This window comes from Lissotriton vulgaris, chromosome 2_1, assembly GCF_964263255.1.
Source record: "Lissotriton vulgaris chromosome 2_1, aLisVul1.2, whole genome shotgun sequence".
In the NCBI taxonomy this organism is placed as follows: domain Eukaryota; kingdom Metazoa; phylum Chordata; class Amphibia; order Caudata; family Salamandridae; genus Lissotriton; species Lissotriton vulgaris.
Window position 1 is genome coordinate 1857213608 of NC_141687.1, and position 17696 is coordinate 1857231303.

At 47.6% G+C, this 17696-nt stretch overlaps 1 protein-coding gene across 1 annotated transcript in view; it reads right to left on the bottom strand.

Annotated features, from left to right (window-relative positions):
• RASL12 (RAS like family 12) overlaps positions 1-17696 on the bottom strand; it is a 238478-nt gene that overhangs the window by 31366 nt on the left and 189416 nt on the right. The gene's annotated exons all lie outside the window — the stretch shown is intronic.

The following is a 17696-nucleotide window of genomic DNA, read 5'->3' on the forward strand; positions in this document are numbered from 1 at the left end:
TTCTCAGGCGGCAGTTTTCACTACCCACATCCAGCGCCGCGGCGCCCCTGGCTTCTCATCACGGCGCACAGGGGCGCCGCGGCGCACACTTTGGGAACCACTGCCATACAGGACAAGCTAACAAAATGGTATCCTATGCAGGTAATATCTGTACTTTCCAAACCCCTGAGCCACCTCCCTATGAATCCCCTCCCTTTCGCAGTCTGCCAACTTCATCAACCCTAACCACCAGCGGTAGACATCAGGACCCCGGACTAACTTCAAACCCAGGGCCAGCTGCCTGCGGGCAAGAAGCAAGGCCAAATCCCAAAAAACGATCAGTAGCCTTCCCAGCCGCCGAGAGTCCATGGAACCGCACAAGCATAATGTAGGACTCAGAGGAAATTCTCTTTCCGTGACCTTTCCCAAACCACTTGGAGGACTGTTGTCCAATAAGGTAACAAGATCAGGCAAGACCAGACCATGTTTGAAAAAATCTGCGTCCTCAACCGCACACTGGGGACACTCCAAGGTTGTGGCCGGAAACATAGATGTATACGCCGGAGAGTCAAATAAGCCCGATGTAATTAAAAGATCTGAATAAGTTTGAAGCGTGCATTTCTGGATACTTTATTACTAGATTCCAGTATCTGCCTCCAAGAGGAATCAGAGAGAGGCCCCTAGGTCCACCTCCCAGCGTAACGGGAAAGCTTTGAGAGCCGCTCACTCCCCTTCCAACAAAGCCCTATAAAATAATGTAACCGCTTTCGTGCCACCCGTAATAAGAAAGAGATGATGCAGGAAGTCATGCCAGAGGTTTCCCAACAGGCGCCCCACCACAAATATGTATCTTCACATCGCATGCAAATACATTGCATGCCTTTACAACACAGTCGTTACAACGACCGCATTGTAACAATGCGAACCAGTACATGGCAAGTTGTTACAACGACTTGCTGTAGGGGGCGCACTGTACTTAGGAATAGTATTATTTACTATTCCTACTCCAGTTTGTGCAACAGCAGGCCTACAGCAAGTCGTTGAAACGACTTGCAATGTAATGGTTCGCGTTGTTACAACGCAGTTGTTGTAACAACTGTGTTGTAATGGCATGCGATGTATTTGCTGTTTCCCCCCACCACTCCTGTATCTTGCCTGTCAGGGCTCCATAAAGGATGAAATAACCTACTGGAATATCATACGACTACCGGGGATCTGAGAAACGTCAAAATTCTCCTCCCACAAAAAAATCACCCACGACATCAATCCCTGCAGCCAGCCACCACTCATGGAAACTTGACACTCCCCCCCCTCCACTCTCCAGGTGAGCCTAATACCAGATTACCAAAAGAGTAATCTCACAGGAGTATGGGGGTCGGCGTACGAGTCCTCCATAAAGCATGAGCCCTAACATATTGCACTGTCCTAATTAGGATATTCGAGGACCGTAATCTGGAAGCTGGTGTGGGCTTTAGTAGAATATGCAGTAGGTAATCTTTGAAGGAGAGCCACACTCAGCAGCTCCTACACCAGCCCATAAAAAGGCCACCAAACGCACCAACCATTATACCTGCACTTCAAAGATATACAATTTGAAATCAATAGCAGCTAGGCTCCCCTTAGCCATGGGCAACCACAACTTCCAGAGTGCTGTACGGCAACAGAGGTGCCCCAATACAGCAATAGGAGCAGGCCATCCATCTCCTGGATTTTTGGGAACGCAACTCCAATGGGAGTGCCTCAAACAAAGAAAGAAGATGTGGTAATATGATCATTTTGGAAAGGGCCACGCAGCCACTGACCGATAGGGGCAATGTAGACCACAACACACGCCCAAAGTTCCCCTCATTTAACTAGTCTGGGGAGCAGTAAACAACCACCAACAGGTACCAAACCATATCACGCTCCCAAATCAACTTTGGGACTGTGGGGATAGGATCACGCTCAGGAGTATCACCCCTCAAACACATGATATGTTCCAGTTGACCTCAAGTCCCAAGTTAGCCTCGGAGTCTGATAATGCTGCCATTACCTAGAAGTTCAACGTCCCTTTCCCTAGGATACAATAACATGTCATCCGCTTAAGAGAGAGATGAGAACAGTTGGAGGCAATGTTCAGGCCCAGCAGTGGTGGCTGGTGAGATTTTAAAGTGGTGGGGCGTAACCCTTCCGTGGGAGATGCACCGTGGCGAGGGAGTGTAGCAAGCAAGCCCGAACAGCTAAAGGGGGGTTCGGGGAAAATTTCGAAAAATGAGTGGGCAAATGGTGCATTTTCAAGCAAATTTGAGAAGCAAGAAGGCTAATAAAGTAATTGTGAAAGTGCAGTTATTACATTAATAAAGGGATGTAATATAGAAGCTGCTCCTTCAGTATAACCACAGAGCTTCATAACAGACTTCCAGAAACAAAGCTGAGAACCTCACAGAATTATTTTATTTAAACTGCAAACAACTAAACACACAACTTAAGAAGATTAGAGCCACTCGCCTTTGAGAATCAGATCATACCACCACAACTGGCATGAGTATGGATATCTGAGCAACAGTTATCGACCAGAATTAATTGAGGTTACAAACAACTGATACCTGTGATTGATTGTGCAATGTGCACAATCAATGTGCATCACAAATAAGGAACGCCCGTTTCACTCTTTTCATAAATGAAAACATTTTAGTCAATCGGAAAGGTATTTCTGGGCTGCCAAGAGTTTTTGTACACCCTAAAAGAACCAATCGATCCTGTAAACGAACGGTTTAACACATTAGAGGTGTACTGATGCACACTGTGAAGCACAAATCTACCTACACAAAGTAAAGGAGCACTGTACGCTGGTGGCGCTGCAGTGTGTCAAAAACTTGATCATGAGGCCCTCAATCTGTGTCCCCCACACGCGTCCCTTTGGCTATTGTCTGTCCAGGCAGCGCCTCCTCCCTGTCTGTGATCACACCTGGAGAGAAGCGCTAGAGAGGCCAGTTGGCTGCAGTTACCACCAGTCTGGACGCGTGCCCCTGTGCTGCGCAGTTGTATTTCATCATTGCTTCTGTACATTGCAAGGTTTGTCTGTCTCGCTGTCTGTCCATCCGTCTCAGACTGTCACCTCCTCCCACTCTGCACGGGGCTGCATGTGGCCCATTTTATCAGCTTTTATGATGTGGCAGTATCTGAACCCAGTTGCTGCTGCGCTAAAATAAAGATTATTTTTGTGAAGAGAAGAGCTAAATTAGCTAACTTCAAAAATAGCGCTGTTGTGAAGCGGCGCTGAAAGCGGAAAGTGTAAAGGAAGCGCCCCGAGCCGGATTTAGAGAGGGACACGCTGAAGGAACAAGGGACAGAGTCCCCAGAAGTGCTGCCTGCATCCAGCCATGCGAGGAGGGTGTGGGAGCCTCTCCTTGAACTCGGTGTTCAAGAGAACACTTTGTTTTCCTTCGAAAGCGCTTCACTCAACGCGATGGTGGCAGGTGAACAGCGGGCCTAGCACCATTCCTCCCGCTTTTTTTCACCCCGGTCCCTTTCCTCATTCCCTTTTCGTCTCTCTCTCCTACTATCCGTCTTCTCCTGGACATTCTCTCCTTCCCTCCCACCCCCTCTATTCTTCTTTCACCTTTTTTATTAATAAAAAAAAAAGTGTCCAGCCCTCGAGAACATCCAGCTCGCACTGCGACTAGGCAAGCAAAGAGGACCTCGTCTTCTACTACAGTACATAACAACAGAACAAATGTCCTACCTTTCACTTCTCACGCATTAGTAGTTAGCGCCGCCCTCGATGTCTTCCGACGACCACGACACAGCAGACAGTGCAGTGCAGACAAAGGAAAGCACCAGGCGGCGAGGCAGCCAGCCATGCGGTCCACCACTCTCCTTCGTGTCGTGACTCACGCTAAGTTCTACTTTCACTTACTTGTTGTTGTCTGGTACGCCACGCACTGTAACGTCCCGACAGCGTAGGGAAATGGCCAATCACATCGACATGGCTGGATATAGCCATATGTGATTGGCCATACAGTGCGGCCCTCAGCAGAGCAGCCAACACCCACGCGCGGCACCATCCTGCTGCAGCAGCCAATCCCGGCGCAGCGTTAACACCACCACTGCGCCAGGATTGGCTACCGAGCAGGTACTATTCTGCCCATAATGAGACTGGGGCCCCGGGTCCCTGGCTGTGTCTCTGAATGCCGTAGGGGGGGGGGGGAGAGGTCTGCCAGTTGTACGCATGCGCTGACCAGTCGAAATATGAAGTACTCCTGGATTTCGTATGCGCAGTCACCCTGCTGCTTCTGTCAGTGCTATTCTGCTCTGCTCTGGCTGCCTGTCACTCTCTGCCGCAGCCCCGCCCCCCAAGGCCGTCGGCCCACTTCCTTATGTTATGGCATGCCCGATTCTGACGGCGTTGTCCCGTGGCCGGTAGCGCGCAGTGGGTGCCATTTGATTTGACAAAATCATTTCTTTAATGCATCTTGGGCAGTGCGGTCGTCCATAGCTAGTGGGGCAACGCCCCAACGCCCCCAATGGACGCACCGCCACTGAGGCCCAGACAGTGCAGCCCTTGGCGAACCATGCAGGTAAAGGGCTCCATGGGCAACACAAATAACAAAGAAGATAGGGGGCAGTCACACTGAGTACCCAGCTCCACTGCAAAAGCCTCCGATATCAAAGAACCAGTACGGATCCAGGCCAGAGGACCAGTGTAAAAAAAGCCTCATCCACTTGACGAAGGGCTGACACAAGACCATGCTAAGCATAGTAGCATAAAGAAATTTCCAGCGAAGCGAGTCAAACATCTTCCGAATGTCAACCGAGATAACCAGGGCTTCGGTGGGAGATGCTCCTGGTGGTCTAATGCCAGGAACAATTGACGGATATTGGGCACAGTGATACGTGTAGGAATTAAACCTGTTTGATCTGGATGGACCGAAGAGCACATATGAGGAAGTAACTGAGTCGCTAAGATTTCGCTTAAGATTTTATAATCTACATTAAGCATAGATAGGGGACAGTAAGAATCAAGAAGAGGGTCCTTATCTTTCTTAGGGAGTGACAAAACAGCTGCATCCCACAACAAATGCAGAAACTGACCACGCTGCCGGCAATCATTAAAAAGCACCACAAGTTTAGAAACAAGGTCCAATGCACAGGCAGAGTAATATTCTATAGAAAAACCACCAAGATCAGGTGCCTTACCCCTCCCCATCTCCGCAATCACTTTTCATACCTCCTGTTTGGTAACATCCACACCCAGTTAATCTGCCACTGCCGACTCAGGGGACACTGGAGAAGCATTCACAATATAGTACAGCAATTCCCCATCATCACTCACCACCCACGAGGAATACAACTCAAGATAGTGCTGAAGTGACACCGCATTGATCTCCTCTTGTGTTAATACATCACGCCCAAAGGGCCCCATAACTAAAGTATAGAGTGACCACCCCGACATCTTGCAAAAACCATGCCTGCATCCTGCCTGAATTATTTTGCCCTAGCTGTAAACACCTTATAATCAAAGCAGTGAAGGGACTCCACAAGCTCCGGCAGGTACCCCCTACCATCAGGAGCACGCTAGGCCTATATGAGGACCAATGGAATGTGCCAGCACAGGAGCATGATCAGAATATGTTCTCGCCAAATATTCCAGCCCCACCACTCTTCCAAAAAGAGCTCTACAGATATAAAGCCTGTCAAATTGCACCTCAAGATCATGCAGTCCAGAGTGATAGGAGTACATACGAGCCTCGGGGTCATGATCTTCCCAGCAATCTGTTAAATTCCACTGTCCAGACTACAAACGGGTAGCTGCTGCCAGCCTGCCCTAGGGTGCACCACAGAGGAGGGGATGAGACCGATCTAGGCTTAAATCCTTGACTTAGTTAAAATCACCTGCCACCACCCTCCAATAGGGGACCATAAGTGAAAGCAGGAGCATTAATAAACAGCCAACAAACTAACCTGCCATATAAACATTGTATATGAGCAAAGCATAACACCCATGACAAGCCCATCAGAGCCCTTCAATCCAACTCATCCACAGACCCAGGAGAGACCCCCGGAACAATATCCTTGAGACCAGGAGTTGTGGAGTCCTCAGACTCTAACACAGAGGAATGGCTCACTGGAGATGGGGAGTCGCACGGAGTCAGCGCTAGATCCCAGAGTGGCAGCAATCTCAACCGCCCTCGACTGTTCCAGTTCCACATGTGTTTTGGGAAAGCATATTGTCCCACGCCACTGAGAACATTGGCACCTGGGCCTCAAAGATTGGTCAGCCCCAGACACCTCAGGATGTACCGTGCCCTTGTCATAGAGTTCAGTCCAGTCCCAGGCCGCAGACGGGTCAGGAAAAAAATGCACTATATCATCAGACTGGACCCGCAGAGAAGAGCAAGTAGTTCAGCTGTCCCAAGTCACGTAGCTTCTTCTTTACCACCATGAAGAATGCCCTCTGCATATGAAACTGGAGAGTAAAGTCAGCGTGCAAAGTCACCTTGGCATTATCCATCACAAATGGGCTGTGGACCCGAGCCTGCTGCAAAAGATTATCCCGGTCTCTGACATGTAGAAGGCGGGCCACCAATTAATGCAGTGGAGCCCCAGGACGAGGCTCCTGCACCGGCCCCCTGTCCGCACATTCCAAGGCAAGAAGTTGGAGAGACCCTCAGGGACCACAACCACCTGGAGCCAGGTCTTAAGAGAAGTCAACAGGAAATCCACCTCAGCGCACTCAGGTAGCCCCACAATGTGAACATTAGCCCTCCTAGACAGACCCTCTTGGTCATTCAAGTGGGTAGCCAGGCCCGAGTCTGACCCTGAAGAGTTGAGATGCAAGATCTGCTAACTGAACCACCGGCATTGGGGTCTGCACAGTGGTCTCCAGAGCAGCAACCCTTTCCAAAACCTTCTGCTATTCCTCATGGATAAGTCTCAACTCAACAGAAAGGGAGTCAATCTTGCCCTCCAACAGTTCCCCAGATCATCAATGGCGGCTAGAAGTTTATCAAACTTGATGCCCATGTACGCGCTGTCTCTGCTGCCAGTGCGCTGCTGGATCCCCACTGCGGGGGGGGCGGTCCACAGCCATGTTGTCCCTACAGCATTGGGTACACCCCCTGATGAAACCAAGAGAGGGCGCAGGCACTGAGGGAGAGCAAAAAGCAGTGCCAAAGGAAAGGGCACCAACTCCCCCGGCAGCACAAAGGGGGACAAATCAGCCAATGACCAGGGCTCTGAATGGAGGGTAGGAGACCCCAAACCAGGCAGGATACAGCCCAAAGCAACGAAGGGACGATGTCACCCCACAAGAGAACACACCAGACCCCCAGTCCCAGTCAAAACAATAACGTTAGGGAGGATAGGTCTCCAGGCACCTGTAGGAAACTTCTTAGAAAGCACTGCAGTCTGTGCTGACCCCACAGCAAATTAATGACGGAGGGCAATACTGCTCATACTGCTCCCAGCTCAGTTCAGTTCATCCCGATAATCCTATAGGGAGGGGGGCCTTCAGCAAAACACTGGTTGAGGGCTCCTAGGGCAGTCAGGTGAAAGGGGGCCAGCCAGTTCATGCCCCCCACAGCAGAGATAGGAAAAAGTCACCAGGCCCACAGAAACATATGGCCACGGCCACAGGCATCCAAAAATGACTGTGATGTACTGGTGGGGCCCAAAGTCTTTGTGTGCCCCTGGAGCCCGAGACAAAGGGCTCCCATATGTTGTTCACCATAGGCTGCAGGGCGGGGTCACAGGAGGTCATGTGACCGAAGTGGTCTCCGCAACTTAAAGCAGAGCTGCCATGGTAATCTGGGCGAGGCACCAGAGTGTGGTGGTCCTACGACCTGGTCTCTCACCCCCAGAGCACTTTGAGTGCACCCCTGAGGTCCAGGGCGTACCAAAGAGCCTCCTCCATGAAAGTTGGGAGGCAGTGGGTGCTGCGTAAGGCTGGGGAGCATGGCCGCTGGCTTCGCCCACCATGAGCATGCATCACTTCATACTCTTACCACTGCATGCATCACTTTGTACTCTCATCTTCGTGCTTGTCATTCATCACTTAACATTGTCAGCTGTATAGGCGTTCGCCCTATACTCTCATATGGGCATGCATCACTTCATACTCTCACTTGTGCTTGCATCACTTCACACTCTAATCTCCATGCTAGTCATTCATTAGTTAACACCGCCACCTGTGCCTGCATCACTTCCAGATCCGCCATGAAGTCATTTACATGTTCCTAGACCTGGTCACAGGGGATATCTGCATCCCCATAAAAGCAGTCCAGAAGAGCTAAGTGATGGCTAGGCTCCCCTCGAGCCTGCATGATGTGTCTTGGGGGGGATCACGTTAGTCTTGCACACATAGCTTTTCCTTAGGGCTGGAGGAATGCCATGAGACTGAGTGTCACCAGCAGCCTGTTACAATGACTTGAGGTCACGCACAAAAGCAGTGTGTGTGGGACTCACACATCAGCAAGTGTAATGGGCTGAAGTCATGTGAGGAACTGTGAGTAAAAAAACCAAAAAAAAAACCTGTGTGTTTATTTGTCACTCACGTAACCTCAGAGAAGGGTGTATGTTCTTTTTGTAGTTCTCACACATCAGCACGTTTAATGTGTTGTATCCATGTTAAGAGCTAAGAGTTTGCATCTCATCATGCCCTCTTAGCCTTGGCGAGAGACATAGTTTCTCTGTTGAATGGATTCATGTTAAGAGCTATGAGCTTGTATCTCACCTAACCATGGGTGTGAACTCCCCTCCGCTTGTGGAGTTTGCAGAGTACCGAAACAAGTATTTTTCCTCTCTCTCTCGAGACTCACGAACATCAAGTTAGCCAGCGCGAGCGAGGAAAATCCACCCCTGGCGAGATTTTTCTTCATTTACAATTGCCAACATCAAGTTGGCGAGCACGAGCGTGAAAAATAAACCTCCTGGTGAAATTTCTCAACACAGGGGGGTCAGGTTTCTCATTGCGAGTGTCGTGTATGCTTGCGACTACTCGCTTTGAGAAACTGCCCGTTCGCATTGAGAAAGCTGTAGCTCGAGTAAAAATCTACTCGAGCGGCAGAAAAGGTAAGCTTGCCCTGTGCATGGTGCTGTTCAAAATGATTGCACAGTGTGGACAAGCATCCGGCACTATGCAATCACGGCAAACAACATTTTTCTACCGTACTCCGCTGCTTGCAGAGCTCCGCGTAGTGCAACAGAGTGTTTTTTACACTTCGCATAGAGCAACTCCGCGAACTCCGTCCAGGGTTAATCTCATCCCATTGCCTTGCTAGGGGTTTGGGTCCTGCGTATTGGTCTCACACATCAGCAGGTGAAATGGTTGGAGCCATGTTAAGAACTGTGAGTTTCTGTCTCATCCAGTAGCCTTGCGAGGGTTTCATGATCGGTGTGTAAGCCTCACTCATCAACACGCTTAATGGGTTGGATCCACGATAAGAGCTGTGAGTTTGCGTCTCATCCCACCCCCGTACTTGTGGCAAGAGGCGAAGTTTCTCTGTGGCACGAATTCAGTTTGTGTCTCATGCCGTAGCTTTGCCAGTGGTTTATTATTTGTGTGTAGGTCTCACACATCAGCACGTGTAATGAGTTGAGTCCATGTTAAGAGCTTGGGGTTTGTGTCTCATTCCACCCCGTAGCCTTGCCAAGAGGCATAGTTTGTCTGCGGATTGGATCCATGTTAAAAGCTGTGAGTTTGTGTCTCATCCAGTAGCCTTGTGAGGGGTTCATGATGTGTGTGTAGGTCTCACACATCAACACGTTTAAAGGGTTGGGTCCATGATAAGAACTGTGAATTTACGTCTCATCCCAAACCAGTAGCCTTTGCGAGAGGCTTAGTTCTCTGTGAATTGGATTCACGTTAAGAACTGTGAGTTTGCGTCTCATCACAAAGCTTCACAATGGCTTTGTGTCTTGCATGTAGGTCTATCGAACACACTAGCCCTTGTGTATAACCAGGGATGGGAACTAGAGGCACAGAGCACTAGGAGCTAGCCAACCTCCAACATGCAATGTAAACACAAATGGGGCTGCCCCTAGTCGGTATTTCTACAGGTCTCTAGAGATGCGTGTTTAGTGGGGGCATCTCACAAAAAGTGTGGGACTGACCTCACACACCACCTGGTGACCTGGATACCTGTAGAAATACCGACTAAGGGCAGCCCCATTTGTGTTTACATTGCGTGTAGGTCTCACACCTCAGCAGGTGACATGGTTGGAGCCATGTTAAAACTGTGAGTTTGCAGCTCACCCTCTGTAGCCCTGGCGAGGGGCCCATGTTCTACGTGTAGGTCTCACATAACAACAAGTGTAATGGGAAGAGCCAAGCAAAGAACTTCAGTTTGCATCTCACTCCCAGGGGTTGATGTTCTCTGTTTGAGCCTTACCTCACAACTTGTGTGAAGGGGGATGAAGAAGGGTTGAGACTGGGGTACAGATCCAATAGTCCATGGCATTAAATGAATATTATGTTATTGTGGTGACGTGTGAAGTTCTTGCCTTGTCCTTCTCAACCCAGAGAGGGCTCAGAGGAGCCTGAAGATTGTCTACATTAAGACATTCCTGTGGGTGAGACTCAAACCTCACCTTTCTCTTGCCATCTTTGAATTAAAGTCCCTGAAATAGGCAAAATGGCTTCCGTTGTGCATATTAGATTTGTTGGGAACAGGATATGAAGGGGTTAGAAGGTCTTATCTCTTCACCTGCTGGCTAGAGAAATCCCTGTTCCCACACATTTTTAAGAGCCCAAGCCAGCTTCCCAGGGCTTAGGGAGTTCTACACAGCCTTCTTCTGGTATAAGAACATCTACATCACACAATTCAACTGAGCTAGCGCTTAGAATCACTGGTCTGTCATGGAAATATCGGAACCGTGTGAAAATTCTCCTCGATTTTCAAAAAGTGTTATGATGCCACACTATTGGCACAATGTGTTCTTTACAAATGTCACATAATAAACTGCTATGAGGAACAGGAAAACGTTGCTTACCAAATAATTATACTTTAATTCAGTCATCCGTACATGTACATACAAATGTTCATTAAGTCATATATGCACACATCCATTCCTCCACCTTTTCTTAACTGTAGAATGTTCTTTTAGGTACGAGTAGGTACTTGTTTACAGCACACTGGACGCTGCTAAACCTGTAGGTAAAACTTGATAACGAATATCACATCTCCATGGGATTTTACACCCTGACTTAACAGTGCATTGGTAAAAACGAGGCGTAATTCTGTGAGCGATAACTACGGTGCTCTTTTGTACACCCTCATCCATAAACCTGTGATCAGTTTTTCTGGTGTTGTTAGAGCATGATGTTTGTGCTTCATGATGCTGTGCTACAAAGAAAATGAACAAGCATTTGCAACGCAATCGGTCTCGCCTTTATGAAAGTTAGAGCTATTGGCTTTGTAAATGACAATCTTTTTTTACTTATGTTATCCAACGTTACCTTTCTTCCTCAAATTAACACATTTAATATTTCAAACGGTGCTTCACATTAGGGTAGTGTGAGTACTATTAACAGATGTATGGAGACAGGTGTGTAGTAATGGCGAGTTCCTGTAACTATTTCGAAAGAAAATAAACTTGTAGTGCATTTTTCTTTCAATGTGACAAATGTCCATAGCGCGCAGTTTACGGTAACAGTACTCACTTATGAGTATTAAATCTCAGAAGGTAAAAGCGTAGTGAAACCCCCACTTCAGCAGCCACGGTGATGGAGTGGCCGACTGGTTCACACCTAGAGTCTAATTTGTGTTTTATGTTTCCTTTTTGGACACAAGCCCTTAATTACGTATTCAAGGGAATGCAATGACAGAGGTAAGAGATGGAGGCTAAGAAGCTAAATGCACAATGGAGAAAATGCCTGAATGTCAAGTCATAAAATGCTAGGAGTAACGGAAGTGACACCACATTTCCTTTGACCCTACCCCTGATGACATCACAGGAAAATGATCTCAAACAACCTTTGACCCTTGTTACAGCACTGGAACTGACATTTAGCTGCCTTTGACATAAATAACAGAATTCAGAATAAAAATACATTTATAGCTTCAGATAGAAACATACAGCCTGACAGAAGAATTGTGAATTTGGCCTGAAGGCAAGAGCAGGAAAGTTGCCTGTCACATACTGTGGCCCTGTGCTATCCTCCACCACACAGCCTGATACTGTGGGTTCCACAAGATTCTCGATTGAGCCGGAACAAGGTCCGATGTCATGATGCATGATGTACTGCTCTGTGCCAGCTGCCCTTCTCTAGCGTGTGCACAAGCAAGATGGAAAGGTAGAGTTGCACACAATGTCGGTACACCACATGATGCATGTTCACATTAATGGAAAAGGGATACTAACGAGAGCTATGCATGAATCTCTAAACAGACTCTGTGGCACAGGTATGATAACTGAGGGCAAGATCTGCATGTGTGTGAAACCCAGATACTAGTATTTAATAGAAATCTCTATCTTTAGCACACGATTAATAGTTCTGGAAATTACAATCTGCTTTTGCTCTGACTGACCTATAAAATAAGAATGCATAACTGAAAGCGTGATGGAAATGCAGGTCTTTGCCTCTTCAGATATATGAATTTGTGGCTGGGGAAAAAGGGGCTGTGTGGCCTGTTTTACTTACAAATCAGTAGATTTCACAAGAGTACAGTACTGTGCCATAGGCAGGGCCACTGGATTTATGTGGCATGGAAGGGTCAAATTATATGTTACGGTTGATTAAATTATGTCTCAAAGAGGAGTGGGAGGGGCTGTAATGCCTCGTGCCTACCTAGTCTTACAAACAAGACTTCAACAAGCCCAATCTCCCTTAAAAAGAAGCCCAAAACCAAACCAATATCCTACCAAATAAAGCCCAACTGACGGTGGTCTCCAAAAAGTGCAAAAAATAAATAAAATCAACAAAGCAACAAAGCGAGAGGCAGGACTAACAAAGCGGTGGCATTAAGAAGAGGATGGGAGGGATGAATGCTATATTTGAAATGTAAGTAGTTATGGCGCCGAATCTGAACATAGGCAAACAGTAACAGAGCATGAAACCAAGAAAAAAGAACTGATAAAGAACCATAGCAGAAGGAGTCAGTACTTAGTCCCTGCTGCCTGGGAGGAACAGAAGAGAAAAAGGAGGGACAAAATAGGCAGGACTGACCACTAACAAGCAATGATTTTTAAAGGACACTGAAACAAACAAATCAAAAGCAGGGGGGTAGCTTTAAGTACACAAGAGAAGTTACAACAGGTCTTGAATGCTCAACCTAAAAAGGTGATGGAGGGCCTCTACGGAGGTGAAAGCGAAGATTCAGTTACAACCTGTGTGGCCAACAAAAACAAATAGTGTGGCCCTAAGTTAATTTCTTGGGCCTCGTGTCTCAATTCCACTTAAATATTTACACAGGACTTATTATACACAGGATAGACTATGGAAATTGGAGTGACTACTTCACCATTTAGCTTACGGAGTTCTTCCCCCAATTTTTTTTGTCCCAGTGCAAGGGATAACACAGGGGTGCACAGGATTGCGCCGCATTCTTGTAAATATGGCGTAGCTCTGTTTTTTTTTAAATGACAGCGCAGCACAGCTAAATGGCATGCAGCGCTGTGCCATTTCGTTTTAAATATGCCCCAAAGTTTGTAACCCACGCTATACTGTTATGGAATTCCAGTGTGTGTGCCTCATCGAGAAGGAATTGCATTAGATTTCCATGCACTAGATTACTATTTTGTAAACCACTTGTTCATAGGGCTGCTGGTTTTGAAAATGTTAATGTTATTACAATGTTTTATTAAAAAACATTAAGACTAAAGGAAAATCATAAAAAAATGCTTTGTTTTATAGGATCGGGAGACTAAATACAATCAGTAAGGACATGATGTTTAGCAGTGTATATTCCACCCTTTTCCTGGGCTATTATCAATAATATGTTTGAAACAGTCCATACAAAGTTACGTCTAAGTAGTGCCATACATTCAAATTCTGAACATTCACTGCTAGTTTACCACCTTTGAAATTAGGACTTAAGCACCCCCTTTGTGAACAATAGGAGTTTTACCACTCAGAGGCTTAAGAGCCCCATTGAAGAGAAGTGTATTCAGCAAGTGTGAGATTCTAATCATAGTAAAATAGTTTAGAGGGTTAATGCATCTCCTGCAGTACACTGTGTGTAAAATTCAGGTTAAAGGTTTGAATCTTAGAAGGTTGCTGAATGGTTTGGTGAGGATGCCAGGTTTAACCTGCAGGCCGGACGTTTTAATTCTATTAAGAGAGCCAGTCACTTATGAACATGATGCAAAGTCCTGCATATAATGCAGAAGGTACATGTTTCATACCCTGAAGAATTAACTCTCGTTTTCATTCTTCTGAGGGTGAAAAAATGAGGACTATAGAGTTGACTATCAATTTTCACCTACTTTTAAGCAAGAAGAAACGAATGTTTCTGTTATGCGTTATATGCATGACCATTATTAGACTAAGGGCCTGACTTTGATCTTGGCGGACGGGTTATTCCGTCACAACGGTGACGGATATCCCAGCTGCCGAAATATAAATAACATTATATCTAGGGCTCCCGGTTTTATGGTATTTTTTTTTTTTTTTGCAATTTCCGTCTGTATTTATCCATATTTATTTTTTGCTAATTTTATCTGTATTTATCCATATTTATTTTGGAATTTGTGGAAATATTAAGCTGAAATTAGTATATTTCCACATTTATTTAACCAATAAGTATGCACTTTTACTTGAATGTCAACCAGGTTTCAGTGCTGTGAACACCCACAGAAGATAAATCAGTGCACTTATATGAAAATGTACAAGTTTCAGTATCAACTGTGCGCATATCTACTACTGTTAAAGCCTCTTTACTAAAAGTCCTTTCTTTTTTAACCCCCTTATCTACTAATCCACACATCTATTGGCCCGGCAGTCACAGCAGACAGTATTTAGAATTACTCAAAAAACAACCCAATTTCCGTTTTCAAAAATAAATACAGACAAGAAAATGTATGTTTTCTGTCTGTTTTACCTGTAAAAATCAGTTAAAATGGAAAACAGGGAGCCTTAATTATATCCTATGGGGTTTATATTTCGGTGCTATTGGATATTCGTCACTGTAGTGACAGAGTAACCCGTCCGCCAAGATATAAATCAGGCCCTTAGTCTCGCAAGCCTACAATTCATTATATCTATATATATATTGTGCATTCAGCAGATGACACTCTTCTGCACCAAATTTAAGTTACTTAGAGCAAGGAGCTGGGTGATACATGGGGCATCTATGCTGAGGTCTCCGTCCTACTCCTTCTCCAGTACACTGACCCATCACACTGATGTAATGGAAAGAAAGTTAACTACCCAAAATTAAATCCAGAAAGGGTGTCAAGTTGCTGACTGCATGGGAGCAAGCACTAACAGTACCAAGGCAGGATTGTCCTTGAAGTGAGTGCACAGAAACAAATGTACAAATTTATTGGTATTCTTAAACCATTTTCCAACCCTTTTTCACATTGGAAATTTCCGGAGATTTACTCTTGTTAAGGAATACAGTAAATCACTTTCCAAGTTTGGTAAGAGATCATACCCCAAAATCTGGGGGAGCGTGTAGGAAGGTGGATACCGGACTATGGTTGCCCCCAACTTTTTGCCTGGTGTTTTGCTGGTTTTCCGACTTAGTTGACCTGGGGCCCTGCCAATCAGGACCCCAGGCCTACTGCTCTCTCTCTAAAATGGATTCCATGTACCTTAGGTACATTTCCAATTGGGACTGGGCCACCTTATCAGACCCAGTAACTCAGGGCATCGGTGTACCCAGGGCCTACCAGGGGCTGAAGCATGTATTATGCCACCCCTGGATGGCCATCTAAATCTGACACAACTGGCTGCGCGACAGCTGGGGCAACGTGGCGTACTCGCCCTTTGTTTTAGATATAGTATACCTATATCTAACCCTCAAATGGACACCCGAATTCCTATCAGCCACTCCTATGGCAGGCCTTGACAATCCTGAAGGCAGAGTGCGTGGAATCGTGTGAATTGGGCTCTGGCACGAGCCGAGCCCGGTTGCAGCTTGCGGAACCAAGACCCAATGGCTGTTCCATGATAACGCGTACCATATTGGTAACTTCGGTATCGCGTTATCAAGACATGTCGAGTAAGGTGTCATACGAATCGGGATACTGACCCCTCACCAATGCTGGCGACGGGGTTAGCATTCCACCCTTCTAGAGGGACATGACATGTACGTAACTGTGAACCCCGGTTAAAGTTAACTGAAGCCTCAGCTCCACAAAATGGATGCTGCCACCACAGACATGAGTCTGACCTCCTGCTGCTGGGAGTCCTTCCAGTGAGGAGAGCTTGGACAAAGGGTTTCCTGTCCGGGGCGGTGCTCGCACCATCCCAGACAGGGTTTTGTTTATCCTGGGTAGGCAGGGCTTTACAGGAAGGTGACTGCGGAGTGGCACCCCGGTGCTCACTACGCATCTGCCGGCTAGAACCAGTTCCAGGGGCACACCAGCCCCTGACCTGGGGAAAGCCCGGCATGGGAGAGGGGTGTAACTACCCCCCTTCCTGGTCCCACCCCTAGGGCAGGACCTAGTCACGTACCCACCCCTTTCTTTAGGATAAAGGCAGGAGCGGGGACCCTTCCAAATTAGATCATCTTTGAATCAAGAATACTTTCTACGAAAGGACTTCAAGACTCTTCTCAAGATTTCTCCCTTGTGGCTAAGGAGTAGTCACCCTGCACCCGCAGGCACCATCTTAGAACTCTGCGGTTTGCTGCAAGTCCTTCCTCAGGAATCCGACTGCCCAGCTCGACGAGGACCAGCTTCCCCGGCACCTCAGACCTCTACCCACATCGTCAGCTCAGCTGAGACCCGTGGGTGCGACGAGACCTCGAGGGACCGGCCATCTTCAAAACCTGCACGATTTCTTAAACCAGCACGACCACCGAGGGATCCTCTGGTGAGTGCTCTGGGGTCCGAGAAGCCCCGACCCTGAGCAGGTCCAGCACCGAAGTGCAGCCTCCCAGCATCTCCACGATCTGCGTGGGGCCCTTCTGCTCTTTGCTGTTCAGCACGTTGTCTGGTTACTAGCCGCTGGCTTGTGGCCTTCCTTGACGACGCCGACAACCAACGCTGTTGGTCTGGTTGCGCCAGACTGACTTGTGCTCCCTTCTAAGAGAGGAGTACCCCGGACCCTCCTGGTCCACTCAAGACGCCATTTTAGGCCCACCACGTGGCCCTGAAATTTGCCAAGGCTTGTTGCCCCAATCCTGGGCCCAGCGACGCCGACAGCATCAACCTTCGTGGGACAGCTCGCACCTCCATCCTGGTCGCCGACAACGCCTCCTGGTCCGTGAGACTGCAGAGCCTAGCGTCGCCCACTCACCTAGTCGAGGTGACGATCATCCGGTGCCCTCCTGGTACCCTCTGACTACTGGCTAGTAGTACGAACTTGGTCCCCTCTGCTTTCAGGTGTCATCCATCTCTGATCCAGGCTTGGATCTCTACGAACTATCTCCACTGGTCGCCGGCCAGCAACTCCTTCCCTCCGGCTCCTGGTTCGTCAGCGAGGACTCCCGACGTCTGTAAAGACTTGTGCAGCCGCAGCCCCCCGGGCTAGGTAACTTCGGCATTTCGGTGCCCGCATAGCCTCAGTATCTAAGGGTCCCGAGTCCTTATCGCTCCCGACTTACCTTATCGGGTCCGCCCGAGACCAC